This window comes from Balaenoptera musculus, chromosome 3 (assembly GCF_009873245.2).
Source record: "Balaenoptera musculus isolate JJ_BM4_2016_0621 chromosome 3, mBalMus1.pri.v3, whole genome shotgun sequence".
NCBI classification, from domain to species: domain Eukaryota; kingdom Metazoa; phylum Chordata; class Mammalia; order Artiodactyla; family Balaenopteridae; genus Balaenoptera; species Balaenoptera musculus.
Genome location: NC_045787.1, coordinates 157,261,384 through 157,276,884, shown reverse-complemented (window position 1 = coordinate 157,276,884; position 15,501 = coordinate 157,261,384). Strand labels below are relative to the sequence as shown.

The window sequence follows — 15,501 nt, the reverse complement described above, 5'->3', positions numbered from 1 at the left end:
TAATTAAAGACAGATGAACTATCTGCTGGTGTCTGGGGCAAAACATATGAGTTGAGGCAAATGATAGGTACACTGAAATGCCTGGGAGAAAATGCTGGGGAGTGAGATGGTTTGGATATATAACTATAAAAGTGTTCACATGTTATTTGGAATTTAAAAGGCCTGGCACATATCCAAGGTAGAAAGCCTGCTCAGAAAACATCAAAAAGCCCTGATCTCTCACCTCTGACTGATATTCAAGGTTCTGGGCAAGCAACAAGTGAAGACAAAAGCAAAGAGATATAAAATGCCCAGCTGAGTATTAAAAGAATGTCCACACACACACACACACACACACACACACACACAGCCAAACAGTAAAGATTGGGAAATTTTAGTCTTTGATTCCAGAGTTTAAGGAAATCTCTCTACCACTAGCTGACCAACAAGATAAAAGAACAGAGACTTCAGTGATCACACATGACAAAAAATACAATCTTAAAAAATTAGTTTATAGAAGTCATTAAGCAAACAAACAAATACTATCCACAATAAGCAGTAACAACATACCCCAATGAGGAGGGGAATATCTGATTTCCAGAATTATGACAATTTAAAATTCAAAATATTTAGTTTTCAAGAATAACAAGAAAAAAATATAATGCATGCAGAGAAACAAGAATGTATGGTTCATTCACAGGAAAAATAAAATAGTAGAACCTGAATTTGAGGTGGCCCAGACCTTGTACTTACCAGAGAAAGACTTAATATCAACTTTCTTAAATATGCTTACAGAACTAAAGGAAGCCATGCACAAAGAGTTAAAGGAAACCTGGCTGTCTCACCAAATAGAGAACATATATAAACAGATAAAAATTATGAAAGCAACCTAATAGAAATTCTAAAGTTTAAAAGTGCTGTAACTGAAATGAGAAATTCACTACTAGTCTTCATTAACATATATGGTCAAGTGGAAGAAAGTATTAGTACCTGAAGGTAAGTCAATGGAGATTATGTATTCTGAGGAGCAAGAAGGAAAAAGAATGAGAAAAATGAACAGAACCTAAGAAACCTATGAAATCCATCAAATATAGCAACATATGTATAATTGGAGTCCCCAAATGATAGGGGAGGGAAAGGGGTAGAACAAATATTTGAAAAAATAATGACTGAAAAATTTAAAAATTCCCCATTTGATAAAAGATATGAATCTACATGTTCAGGAAGCTCAACAAACTCCAAGCAGGATAAACTCAAAGAGATCTATACTGAGACACATTGTAATCAAACTGTCAAAAACCTTAAAGACAAAGAGAGGATCTTGAAAGCAGCAAAAGAGAAGTGACTCATAACATAAGAGGGAATCTTAGTAAGATTAACAGTTGATTTCTCATGAGAAATATGGCAGTCAGAAGGTAGTGGGGGTGTCATATTTAAAGTGCTGGGCTGTGTGTGGGGGAAGACATCAACCAAGAATTGTATATCCAGCAAAACTGTCCTTCAAAAATGAAGAATATAATCCATGAAAAAGAATTAAGCCATGAAAAGAAATACACGTTACAACTTGGATGAAAATGCAAAATATTATGCTAAGTGAAGGAAATTCAACACAAAGACCACATATTGTATGATTCCATGTATATAAAATATATAGAATACATAAATCCATAGAGACATACACATGAGTACATACACAGGGACTAGGGCAGGAGGTAATGGAGAGAAACTGCTCTTATAATGTATAAATGATTTTACTTTGGAATGATGGAAATGTTTTAGAACTAGGTAGAGGTAGTGGCTGCACAATACAACTGTTTGCCTAAAAACGGTTAACTTTATGTTATGTGAATTTCAACTCAAATTATTTTTTTAAAGAAGAAGAAATTAAGACATTCCTAGATAAACAAGTTGAAGGAGTTTGTTGTTGGTAGACCTACCCTATACATAATGCTAAAGGGAGTCCTTCAGGCTGAAAGGAAAGAACACTGGGCAGTAACTGGAAACCATATGAAGAAATAAATAACACTGATAAACATATAAGTAAACATGGAAGTCAGTATTATTGTATTGTTGCATAGTAACTCCTCACTTATGAGTACAGGAGATGAAATGATAAGAGAGAGATGAGAAGCTGGCTCTTGTAGGAAAAATAGAAACACTCTAGAGAATGGAAGTTCTAGATCATGAAAAAAAGCTCCTAGAATTGAAATTGTGAATGAGAGAGGCATAAAATAGGTGTCAAGAGAGAATGGAGGGCTTCCCTGGTGGCTCAGTGGTTGAGTCCGCCTGCCAATGCAGGGGACATGGGTCCGAGCCCTGGCTCAGGAAGATCCCACATGCCGCGGAGCAGCTAAGCCCATGAGCCACAACTACTGAGCCTGCATTCTAGAGCCCGCGAACCACAACTACTGAAGCCCACGTACCTAGAGCCTGTGCTCCTCAACAAGAAGCCTGCGCACCGCAACGAAGAGTAGCCCCCGTTCACAACTAGAGAAAGACTGTGCGCAGCAACGAGGACCCAAAGCAGACATAAATAAATAAATAAACTTATTTAAAAAAAAGAGAGAGAGGATGGAGAGAGGATGTCATGAATGCAAAGATCCACTCATAGCTAAAGACTTAAATGGTACAGAATTCTTGCAAATGGACTTTCCCTCTCTTTTTGCACTCCTCTGTCTTATGGGAGTTAGTGTTTACCAGAACTTCCTCTAACTCAATACCTGTAGACCACTGTTTCTCTATCCTTTTTCATTTTTGCCCCTTCAGGAAACTTTTTAGGCATTTTTTTTCCAGAATGCCTCCCCATCTCCCCATTCTTGAAATGTTAACCACAGATATATCATTTATCTGTTAATGCACAGTAGTGCTCTAGAGAGCCACAAATCATTGTAATACCTATGTTTTTTTTCACTCTGTGGAAAAATATACTTTTGCCTCCTTGGGGTGGTTTCACCTCCATTAAGAATGCGTGTTCTTGGCAAAGTACTTGTTGGGCCTTTCCAGCCCAATAATTCCATCACATAATTCAAGGAATGCATTTCATTGGTAAATGTGTGTGTGTGTGGGGGTGTTTGTTGGTGGGGATAGAGCTCTGCCCTCAGGAAGGGAAGGAGATGAGGGCAGGCAGGCTTTACCTGGACCACAGTGGTGTCTCTGAAAGGCAAAAGTATGTTAATTCTCATTATTGGATTTGCAGTCTGCAGAACAAGGGCATGGGGTCATATTTGCAGTTTTAGGGCTTCTGTAGTTACATTCTCTCTTCTACCCAGCTAATAACTTGTCCTAGTGTTATGATAGATGTTGAGTAATGTAGCTTATGGGGAGCAAGTGGACCTAAGCATGCAGGAAGTTTGGTTACTCATTGAATTCTTCTACTTACATATGTAAATCCACAAGCACGAGGTTCTTTATTTTATAGGCATCACTTCTTTAGTTTTGACCTCCACTCTTAAGAGTGCCCAAAGAAACAATCTCAGAGTCCCTGACCTGGTGTTTCTCCACACTCTAGAGGAAGGAGACACACATCGGTTCAAGGATCATTGAGACTCTGATGCCTTCATTCAAAGATATGGCAATGCCTCCTGAACACACCCAACCTCACCTGAGACAATCCCAAGAGCATCCCCATGTCTTCATGTTGATCCACAGAGGGAGGACTCCAAAAACAGGGAAATCGTTTCAGGTGTGAGACATTGGCTGGATTCACTGGAAGTCTCTTAGGACCTCCCAAATGAGGTGTACCACTCATCTGGAATCTGGTAATAATGGTTTCAGGTTACCAACTTTGCGGGGGGGGGGGGGGGGGAGATTTTTCTTATCAAACGCATATAAGATTGGTATGTAAAAATAACAAAGCTCCAGGAAATATACAGAGACAGGTCATTCCAAAATCTTAATTTGAGTATTAAAGCAGGATCAGATGGAGACGTGTTAATTGGAGTCACCAAATTAATGTTAATACAGGAAATTGTCCTCTAAGGCAGTGCAGTAAGTCTTTACTACTCAGGAGTCTGAAAGCTCTTGTCATTCAGATGGGATCTGAACTTGTAACTCTGATCAAGGTTTACTGCTGATTTTTTCCAAAATATCTTAATACCTGAGCCATGATGTAATGTCTCTGCCGCAGCTCTACCCCAGTGTGGGTATTATCACATGTGATGTCTCTAGCCTATGTTAAGAAATACTTCAAGAACCTTAAAGTGTTTTTGGATTCCTTGAAGGGAATTGGCTGGAGACAGTGCTCCCTTCACCACACAATGTGACTGTTTTACAAGAGTTAGGAAGATCAATGTCCTTTTGGCTTTAGTGTCAAAAAGGTCATGCTCCTATCAAGCAATTGTTTGTTTTAGTGTTATGGATACTGGCAATCTTATGATTGCTCATTATAGATTGGCTGCACAACTTTTCCATTCCCCTCTTCCCTATTAACAGAACCTGATTATATTTGGAAGTGGTCATGTGCCCAGCAAAGATACCATATCTTCCACATTCTCTTCAATCATGGACAGTCATGGATAGTAAGTTAAATTATTGGGTAGGAATATTGAAATGCTCTGTAGAAGCCTTTCCCCTTTCTATCTCCTTTTTGTCTGGAATTTGCACAAGACAATGAGACTCTTGCAGCTGACATATCTTGGAAAACCATACACTATGGATGTGGGAGCAGAGAGTTAGAATGAACCCTGAACCTCTTGTTAGCATGGAGACATCGTGCTGGCCACCCTTTTTATGAGGGAGATAAGTTAAACCCTCATTGGATAGTAACACTTTTTCTTTTACTTTTTCCATTTATGTAGCCAAATTTTATCCTAACAGTACAAACAGAGACCTTTGTCTTCACTGGAATTCTCAGAGTCATATCAGGAGCCCAATTTTGGCAACTATGTAACATTTCATAGTATATATTTTTTTTGCTTATGTAGTTATTCACCTAGTTTTATTTCCCCTTTTCTTACTTCTGCCACAATATTTCTCTTGTCATATACATTTAAGTGTTTTGCTTTGTTTCATGTACTGTGTAGTTTCCTTAAAATTCTTTTAAATCATGTTATGTGAATGAGTGAAAAAATACATGATGTTTTTAAAATGACACTAGGTCCTAGACACTTGTCCCATTCTGTTCATAGTTCCAAAAGAATTCTCTCAAATCTCCTTATACTCACTCTTGTGCTGATGAGAAATCGTCTGCAAAATGTAAGAAATATTTCCAGACTCCACCATGTGCTAGATAGAAAGGGCTGAATTAGAATCACACCTCCCTGACTCCAAGTCAGGTCCTTTCTCACTCTGCAGGGCTGCCTCAGTCATGCTTCTCAAATAAGAGTAAATGTTAACGTTGAAACAGAGCAGAAGGCTTGGAGTTGAGCAGACATAAGGGAGGGCCAGTTCCTTCTAGGGGAGGAGAGAGAGGGCTTAAAATTGTGCTCTAAGATGGGAAGTGAGAAGAAAGGAGCTCAGAAGGAATGCACTGCAAGAATTCCATTCAGAGGCAGGGATATGAACTGTGAAGGATATTGATTTATCCATTTCACAATCTCATTAACCTGTTTCCCCAGAAGACACAGTTAATAAAATATTTCCTTCTATCCACACCGCTTTCCCACAGTACTTACTGGACTACTCTGGCATCCCTTAATGACATCACTTGAAGAATTTGGTCCTACTGGCCCTTCTCTCCTTGGACAATGGGTGCAGAAAGGGCAGGCAGTGGGTTTCCTGCGCTGGTTCTCTGGAGTGATTGCACATCTCAGAGACGCACAGAGAGAATGCTCTTAGCCTGGGGATAATGAGCTGCAGGTGAGCTCTGCAGAGGCTGAATACTCAGAGCTCTTCGTTAAATAAATTGTTTTATTGTTGCTCAATTCCCTAAGCAATTCAGCTCTCTTGAAGCCAAGAGCCCATAAAAAGGAAACTTTTCTGCCAGTTCAGTCTCCATGGGTTCACCTTGGGGGGCCAGGTACATATTCCCTTCCTACCAATGCGTCCATCTCCCCTGGAATGAATATCTCCCCCATGTATATAATCTCCCATGCAGGGTATATTGAAAAGATCATCCCATGAGCTTCTGTGCTGCCTGTGAGTGACACTGAGTCTCCAGACATAGCTGTTGCCTGACCACACACATCCCAAATAAGATCCTCCCTGGAACTTCAACCTGCCATGTTTTGAAAACTGGAGATAGATTTTGAAGAAAATGCATGGGCTATTTCACTTGATGGAGAGTAAATTTTTTGGCTGCAGAGGTAGAGTTTTCTTTGTACAGACCCAGTTATTCAGTTTTTTTCATCAGGGGTAAATGCATTCACATCTTTAAACTCACATGGGTAATTTTTCTAGCTATATAACCAGGTGGGCTATTCAGAGCATTCCTTTCCAATGAGAAAGAGTACTTTGTATATAAAATCAGTACCAATAGTGACTTAGAACAGGCATTGGCAAACATATTTATAAAGGACTAGATAATACATATTTTAGGCGTTGTGGGGAATCAGTTGCAATGGAGTTAAGTCCGTTTCAGGGACGTTAAGTCTCCCCTATTTTAGTGTGAAAGCAGTTGTAGGCAATACCTACACAAATGGACTTGGCTGTAGGTGTTCATTTTCTGTGGATGCTGTAACAACTAACCACTAACTGGATGGCTTAAAACAACAGGAATTTATTTTATCACAGTTCTGGAGGCTGGAAGTCTAAAATCAAGATGTCAGAAGGGTTGCCCTCCCTCCAAAGGCTCTATGGGAGATGCCATTCCTTGTCTCTTCCTGCTTTTAGTGACTCCAAGCATTCCTGGATTTTGTGTGTGCATGCCTTCAATCTCTGCTTCCATAATCACATGGTCTTATCTCTGTCTCTCTGCTCTGTGCCTCTTTTAAGGACACTTGTCATTGGATCTAGGGTCCACTTGGAAAATCTAGGTTGATCACACCACGAGATCCTTGATTATATCTGTAAAAAGACTTTTTTTCCCCCAAATAAGGTCACATTCACAGGTACTGGGGGTTAGGATGTGGATATATCTTTTGGGAGGGGGGCACTATTCAACCCACTATGCTGTGTTCCAATAAAGCCTTTTTACAAAAACAGGTTGTGAGTGGATAACAGTTTTCTTAACCATGATTTAGAGTGTAGATTCAGACAAAGGGAGTAAGTAAATGAGAGACAACACTGTAAAATAGAAAGAACATTAAATATGGTTTCCCTTCTGCTAGTGGGTTTCACCTACTAGATGTGAAACTGAGCAGGACCCTGAGGGCTCTCCCAGGGACAAGCCCCTTCATGTCACTTGCTTCTTGTTTGTAGAAAAAAGCCTTCATCTTTCAGGACTTTCCCATATTCCAGAGAGTAGACTCAGTTAATGATTAGAGAAGTGGAGGAGGATGTTGACTACATGTTGAGCACAAGCATGCAGACCCCACAAGGTTGGAACCAGAAGCCTGATGGTTAAGATTCCCAAAACATCACCCTGTTACCTCACCACCAACCATTCAGAAGAATGTCCATGATCACATACCCTGCGACCCTCACTTCTAACACTGATTTTAAAAACTCTTGCCTGAAATCCACTGGGGAGTTCTGGTCTTTGAGCATTAGCTGCTCATTCTCCTTGCTTGGCACCCTGAAAATAAATGCTGTACTTTTGTTCACCACTACCTGGTGTCAATAGACTGGCTTTGTTGTGCAGCGGGTGAGCAAACCCGGGTTCGGTTTGGTAACAGAAGATCCAGGAGATTTATATCACTCAGGCTCTGCAGTCTCCCCAGACCATGGCTGATCTGTCAGACCCATCCACCATCCTGACCCTCTTCTCAACATAGCTGCTCCCTATGCCAATGTACCCCATTAAAGTCAATCTAAAATATGTCAAATATTAAGTCTAGGAGAGGTATGATGGAGGCCCAGCCATAAGCTGTTCTTAGGTTCTTGTGCTGGTGGTTCCAACAGCCTAACAAGCAATTCTCTCACTAAAGCACCTGGGTGTAGCCCTTCAGACCACCGCAGCATAGTGTATGGAGCCCAGAACACCTGATTTAATTTATGGCAACACTGACACCTGTGTATCTTTGGAGATGGTTGTAACCTCTGAGCCTGTTTCCTTATTAATTAAGGTAAATGTGAGTTTCAGTAAAGATGCACTAGTAAAATTGTTTGAGCAGTGCCTAGCACATTATCGGCATTCACTAAATTATTTACTATTTTAAATTTGTGGGAAGTAGGTGCCATTCTTCCAGCTAGTTGATGGGTATTGTTCAGCAACTACTGCAGTAAGTGGGGCAGCTCTGCTTCCTGCTGTGGCTGCCCTGGAGGAGCTCTGCTCCATGTGTCATCAACGGGCTTACCAGGGCGAGTTCTTCTCACTAAAATGGCAGAGTCTTTAGAGCACAGTGGAAATATGCAAGGTCTCTTAATGGCTATTCTCAGACTCAGGATGCTTGGTGGAGAAGGCTTCAAAATCCCTCACCACAGAGACAAAGACCCAACACAGCCAAAAAGTAAAAAAAAAAAAAAAAAAAAAAAAAAATCCCTCACCTGACTCTAGCACTGGACCATAGCCTTGGGAATCAAAGAATGGTCCACAGACCAATTTGCAGAATCAATATCATTTGAGAGCTAGTTACCAGTGCAGAATCTCTGGGCCCATGTTAGACCTGCCAAATCCGAATCTGCATCTGAACAAGACCCCCAGGTAATTCCAATATAAGTTGATGTTGGAGAAGTCATGATCTGTTTGTCACCTCCTCACTGCTGACCCTTGTACTGGATAATTCTTTGTGGTGGGGGCCATCCTGAGCATCATAGGTTGTGTAGCAGCATCCCTGGCCTCAATCCACTAGGTGGCAGTAGCAACTCCCAGGTTCTGACAACCAAAAACTCCAGACAGTGTCAGGTGTTCCCTGGAGGAAAATCACCCCGTTTGAGACCCACTGGCCTAGAGCATGAGAACTAGAAACACCTTGAGGAGGTTCCAATCAGAGCCAATCCATTTCTCAGCTCATAACTGGGCAGATCACTTAACCCTTGTGAGTCCAAATTCTGCAAATTTCAGATGAGATACATATTTGTACTGACCATGCAGAACGGACTTTTGTAAAAATAAAATAGGACAATCCAAATAAAATTATATCTTATGTGTGTGGTTTTTAAAAATACCTAAACATGTCTTATAATTAAACTTTTTTCAAAGAGGAGTGACAGCTCTAAATTAGAGATACAAGCATGAATTCCCTGATTTGTAAAAAAGTCACATGAAGCGAAGAATTATATGTGGTTTTGCAGCAAACAACACACCTCACTCTTGTTGCAGAGGGCTTACCAATATTCTGGAGATATCAGGAGCTGTTGATCCCTGGAACAAGACAGTAATTTGGAGGTCCATGGAAACTAGTCAAAATAGGTTCCTCATTTGCAGATTAGGAAAGGCTGGAGAGTTCATGAGAGGCAGTAACACAGACTGGATTCACCTGACTTCTAACCGTGTCTCCTGGGAACAGAGTATCAGCAGGAATATTTTGCTTTGTTTCCAGCATCCCACAGGGAAGTGTTGTGCTCAGAGATGGGAGTAACAAAGGAAACAGTGCCTAATTAACAGACATAGGGAGCTGTAGATATCTCCTCTGTTACAGTGCCTCTGGCTCTACATCCTTGAACTGCACAGGACTTGGTTGATGCTTTTGGAGTCATAACTCTGGTTGGGGGGCTAATGCTTCACTCCTTTCTTCTGATGTGCCTGGGAACAGAGCTTCAGTCTTCATCATCAACCATCCAGGGAGGAACTCAGATATACACACAGGGACTTTCCTCTCATAGACCCCATCCAGGTGAGTCTGAGAGTTCAATAGGTACTTCAGGAAAGGTTCAGAGAGAATGCAAGTGGAAAACTTTTATCTGAAGTCACCTGAGAGCCTAATTAGTCTAATCCAGAGTTGAGATATTTGCCATGTTTGTTTTCTAGGTTTCCTAATTAACTTATAATTCATTTATTTAGTATGTTAAACAGAGAAGTGTTTGATGAACTCAGCAGCACAAGAGTCATTGTTGATGATTAAGTGATGGGAATTGAAGTCCAGTTGGATGAGGCTAATGAAGTAATTGGGAGCATAAAGTGGTTCCAGTAAAGTTAGAGAGCATTAGAGGATTTTCCTAGTTAAGGGGAGTAAGAAAAGTAGGTTTAGAGGTATGTTCAGTGAACTAAAGGTATTTGTTAAAGATGCGATGCTTTTAAGCATGTTGTGTATTTATTAGAAAGACACAGAGCCGTGGAGGTAGATACTAGCTTGCAACAGAGTTCTTGAGACATACTTTTCACAATATCTTCTCTCATGCTGGGTATTCACATGAAAATATTTGATTTAATATGCAAAACTAGTATCCTATTGAACTTTAATTTGTAATTCTTCATTAGGAAGAGGTGGGAAAGCAATGGAGACATTTGTGAAATAGAAGAAAAAAATCAGCCAAATCTCATCACCAGTGATAATCATTCACGTAGTAACATGAAAGAACTATGCTAAGCTTTTTATATCGACTAGATTTGTATACCAATTAGGAGGATGGATACCACTATCCCCATGATTTGAGTAAGGATGTTAACGTTTAAATGGATCCGTAATCCCACTTAAGTTCAAACAGCTAATACGTGATAGATCCGAGATTCACACATTTGTTTTCTGATTCACTTTTTTTTTTTGTATTTACAATGATTTAGAAAAGTCTTTTACCATTTATGTTTTAAATCCTCATCTAATGTTGAACATTGTATATTTTCTGTTGTTAATTTTTCTAAAATAACAATGGCTCCTAATAATTTTCTTTTTTCATTTGTGCTTTATTTTTAGGTTCTCATTAGTTATCTATTTTATACATAGTATCAATAGTGTATATATGTCCATCCCAATCTCCCAATTCATCCCCCCCCCCCTTTTCCCTCTTGGTATTCATTCCTTTGTTCTCTACGTCTGTCTCCATTTCTGCTCTGTAAATAAGATCTTCTATACCAATTTTTTCAGATTCCACATATATGCATTAATATATGATATTTGTTTTTCTCTTTCTTACTTCACTGTGTATGACAATCTAATAATTTTCTAAGAATAATTAATTGTTGTTAATTTTCTAGGTCGATGTTCAACCAGTAAGATATCTTGTCAGCATAAAGATAATAACTCATTTTTCCTTTGATAAATTGCTTTAGGCTACTTTATTAGGTATTCTGGACATCAAGGGGGTATAAATGGGGGTGGAATGCTGCCAGAACTAATGAAGCTTTATCCTCATCTCAATCTCTCAGGGACCACCAGAACTTATCAGATCTTATTTTGTAGATGAAGAGGTTCAGTATGGGGGTGACCATGGTGTACATCACTGAGGTCATCAGACTCTCCTAGAGGATGAAGTGCCTGCAGAACTGAGATATACACACCCCAACGCCTGTGCCCTAGAACAAAGCAGCCACCAAGGGGTGAGACCTACAGGTGGATCTTGTTTTCCTCCACAATTCCCTTTTCTTTCTTCTCAGTTTTTCAAGTACTTAAAAAATTTTTCTTTAATACAGGACACAAAATGGTCATATCAAAATGAAGCTCCACAGGCGGCTTGAATTTGGGTACTATTTTCTATATTCTCTATGGTAAAGATAATTTGATGTTGACCACTTGCCTTGTATCATTCCTTTCCTAACTATTGTGGCTGGAATTGAGAAGAGCCAGGGAGTAATAAGCGCAGTAAGTCATAATGTACTCTGTGTGTGTGTGTGTGTGTGTTGTGGGGAATGAGCACTTCTCTGGGCAGTGGTACTTAAGTTTACTCCAAAATGTGACCCTTAAAAGACAGATACAACAATATTAACCAGCAGTTGGAAATAAGGAAGGGATCCTTTTCTATTCACAGGAATCCTTTTAAATTTTAAAAGAAAAATTTTAAATGTGAAAGGACCAATATGTGAATGAGTGGCTCCCTCCTTGGGTCTTGAAGTTTCAGCATCGGCAGGAAGTCCACCTTGTTCCTCAGCATCCTCTGACACCATCTCTCATCACTCTGCCTCTTGTTCATTCCCCTTGACACTTTGGCTCCCCTCTGAGTCTTGAATATTTGAAACAAGTGTCATCCTCAGGGCCTTTACACTGACTCTTTCCTCACAGGGCACACTCGTTCCCCCAGATAATCTGGAGTCTCTGCTTTGTCTTCCTTCAAGTCTCAGTTCAACTTTCTCCTTATTTGCAGGTCTTCTTGAACTCCCAGTAAAATATAACACCTCTATTCACTCTATTTTATACCTGCTTTTTTTTCCCATAGCATCTGTCACCATAAGACATGGTAATATGTTTTTGTATTTGTTAATTTATATTTTTATCCATTATTGGATTTAGGGAGTTTTGTTCTCAGAATCCTGTACTTTTACCCCAGAAGATAGTCAGTACTCAACATAAACTGCTCAAATGCATGAGATAAACTTGCATTTAAACTGTGTAATAGATGACCTATTGGTGGAAAGCCTGAGTGTGGGACAGGAATTTCTAATTACAGATTATCCCAGAAGATCCCTTAAAAATGACCGAAATATATAATTTAAAGTTTTTCACTATATTAATGCCTACATGTGTAAAAATTAATCATGTTCTTTTTTCTTTCCTAGTAGTGATCACCACCACATGGCACAAGGCAACAATACACAGATTTCAGAATTTATTCTTCTGGGACTATCAAATGACCCAGAACTGCAGCCCCTCATATTTGGACTTTTCCTGTCCATGTACCTGATCACTGTGTTTGGGAACCTACTCACCATCCTGGCCGTCAGCTCAGACTCCCACCTCCACACCCCCATGTACTTCTTCCTCTCCAACCTGTCCTTTCTAGACATTTGTTTCACCTCCATCACCATTCCAAAGATGCTGGTGAATATACAGACTCAAAACAAAGTCATTTCCTATGAAGACTGCCTCACACAGATATATTTTTTTCTACTATTTTCACAGTTGGGTGACTTCCTTCTGACAGTGATGGCCTATGACTGCTTCATAGCCATCTGCCACTCCCTGCACTACACAGTCATCATGAATCCTCTTCTCTGTGGACTGCTGGTGCTGATATCCTGGCTGATAGGTGCCCTGAATTCCTTGTTACAAACCTTACTGGCATTGCAGCTCTCTTTCTGTACAGTCTCGGAAATTCCCCACTTCTTCTGTGAATTCAAAGAGGTAATCCAACTTCCCTGTTCTAACACCTTTCTTAATAACACCATGATGTATTTTGCAGTTGGGCTGTTTGGTGGTAGTCCATTCGCTGGGATATGTTACTCATACTCTAAGATAGTTTCCTCCATAGGAGGAATCTCATCATCTCAGGGGAAGTATAAAGCATTTTCCACCTGTGCATCACATCTCTCCACTGTCTCCTCATTTTTTTTTTTTTTTTTTTGAAATATGGGGTGGTTAGTATTTTTTTTTTTTAATTTTTATTTATTTATTTATTTATTTATTTATGGCTGTGTTGGGTCTTCGTTTCTGTGCGAGGGCTTTCTCTAGTTGTGGCAAGCGGGGGCCACTCTTCATCGCGGTGCGCGGGCCTCTCACTATCGCGGCCTCTCTTGTTGCGGAGCACAGGCTCCAGACGCGCAGGCTCAGTAGTTGTGGCTCACGGGCCCAGTTGCTCCGCGGCATGTGGGATCTTCCCAGACCAGGCAGACCAGGGCTCGAACCCGTATCCCCTGCATTGGCAGGCAGATTCTCAACCACTGCGCCACCAGGGAAGCCCTCCTCATTTTATTGTACAGTGTTTAGAGTGTATTTTACCCCTGCTATTACCCACAGCTCACACTCAAGTGCAGCAGCCTCAATGATGTACACTGTGGTCACACCCATGCTGAACCCCTTCATCTACAGTCTGAGGAATAAAGACATAAAGAGTGCTCTAAGAAAATTCTTTGGGGTGGCAGTTATAAAAGGGCCAATTGTCCTGGGGTGAAGAAGTGTCAGTTATTGCAGGGCTTAAAGCATTAGAGGCTGACATTGTGATTCCCTGATCAGATTGTGGAAAGAACACTTGCTCCTTCAATTTACTCTCTGGTATTTCCATTTATTTGATTTCAACTTCTCTATACAAGTTACCTAACTCACTTCACTAAGCTTTATGCTCTCTGCTATCTAATTTTTTTTCTTTGTCATTTTTCTACTTCCCTAAATTGATTTGCAACCTTAAGTGAAATATATTGAAATTCCTATTTATCTCATGACACTTCATGCATTTCTTAAGAATAATTTCTTCTGAAGTAAAATATTTTATACTGAGCAATTTTTCTTTCATTTTACTAACAGAATAATCATGACTTGTACTATTCCTTTGGAAAAAGAAAAAACAACTTGGCAACCAAAGCCATTTCCACAATTTCATAAGACAGTAAAATATGAAATCACAGTTTATCAATCTTTTCTTCTTCATTTCTTTGTTCATCACTACTACATCCATGCTGAACCCCTTTATCTGCTCTCTGAGCAAGAAAGACATAAAGGAGACTCTGAAGAGATTCAATGGGATGGCAGTCACAAAAGGGTCAATTGCCCTAAGGGTGATGAAATGCCCTTGATTGCATGGCACAAAGTCCCACAACCAGAAATTGTGATTCTTTGTTAATTGTGGAATACAGTTTGCTCCTTCTCTTTGTTTCCTGTGATTTCCATGTTATTTTTAAGTTCTCTATACAAATCCAGTAACTCACTTTATTACGCTTTCTCCTAAGTCTATTATATAAGCATTTTTAAAAATGTGCTTTCTTTCTACTTCAAAATTTTCCAAACTTTGGATATGAAATACTTGGGCATTCTCAATTTTTCATGGACTGACAATAGTTTCTTAGGAATAATTTCTTCTTAAATGACATATATCATCCCAAGTAATTTTTACCTTGTTTTCCTGAAAGAATAGTCATGAGATGAATTACTCATATAAAAAAATGTACAGCTGAAAACAAAGACAATTTATATAACTTTATAAAAGGGTTGGCAGAATCAGCGGGTGTGAAACTGTGGTTAAAGAGGATTGACTGCAAGGTTATATGCAGATTTTCAACTGCAGAGGGTGTCATTGCCCCAACCCCTGCACTGTTCAAGGGTCAACTCTTTATACATGTATATGTATGTGTATATATCTCATGATCAAAAGATGACTCACTAGAGAGCTGGAACACCTAACTAGTCATGTGGTTCAGGGTTACAATTTGTGCAAACTAACGTGTCTGCCAATCTCCTGCTTACCTGGGAGGAAACTGCAATGGAGTAACTTTTTAATACAATTATCTATAATAAAATTCAAAAACAGAGTAATGTTGAATGTTATCTTTAAATATCAGAATAAATGCATAGAATGAGAAGATAATTATAATTGCTCTCAGTTCTATACTATTTAATATTTTATTCGGTTAGTTATTGCTGCATAACCACTCATCCTAATAGTAAAGGTTTTAATATAATGCCTTTATTATCAAATGAGATTTAATACTGAGGAGTTGTTTTGATCTCTGCTGGGCTCCTCATG

At 39.6% G+C, this 15,501-nt stretch overlaps 1 pseudogene; it reads left to right on the top strand.

The window, feature by feature from the left end:
• The first annotated feature begins 12,719 nt into the window (after nucleotides 1-12,719).
• On the top strand, nucleotides 12,720-13,993 carry LOC118892603 (annotated as a pseudogene).
• The last annotated feature ends 1,508 nt before the right edge of the window (nucleotides 13,994-15,501 follow it).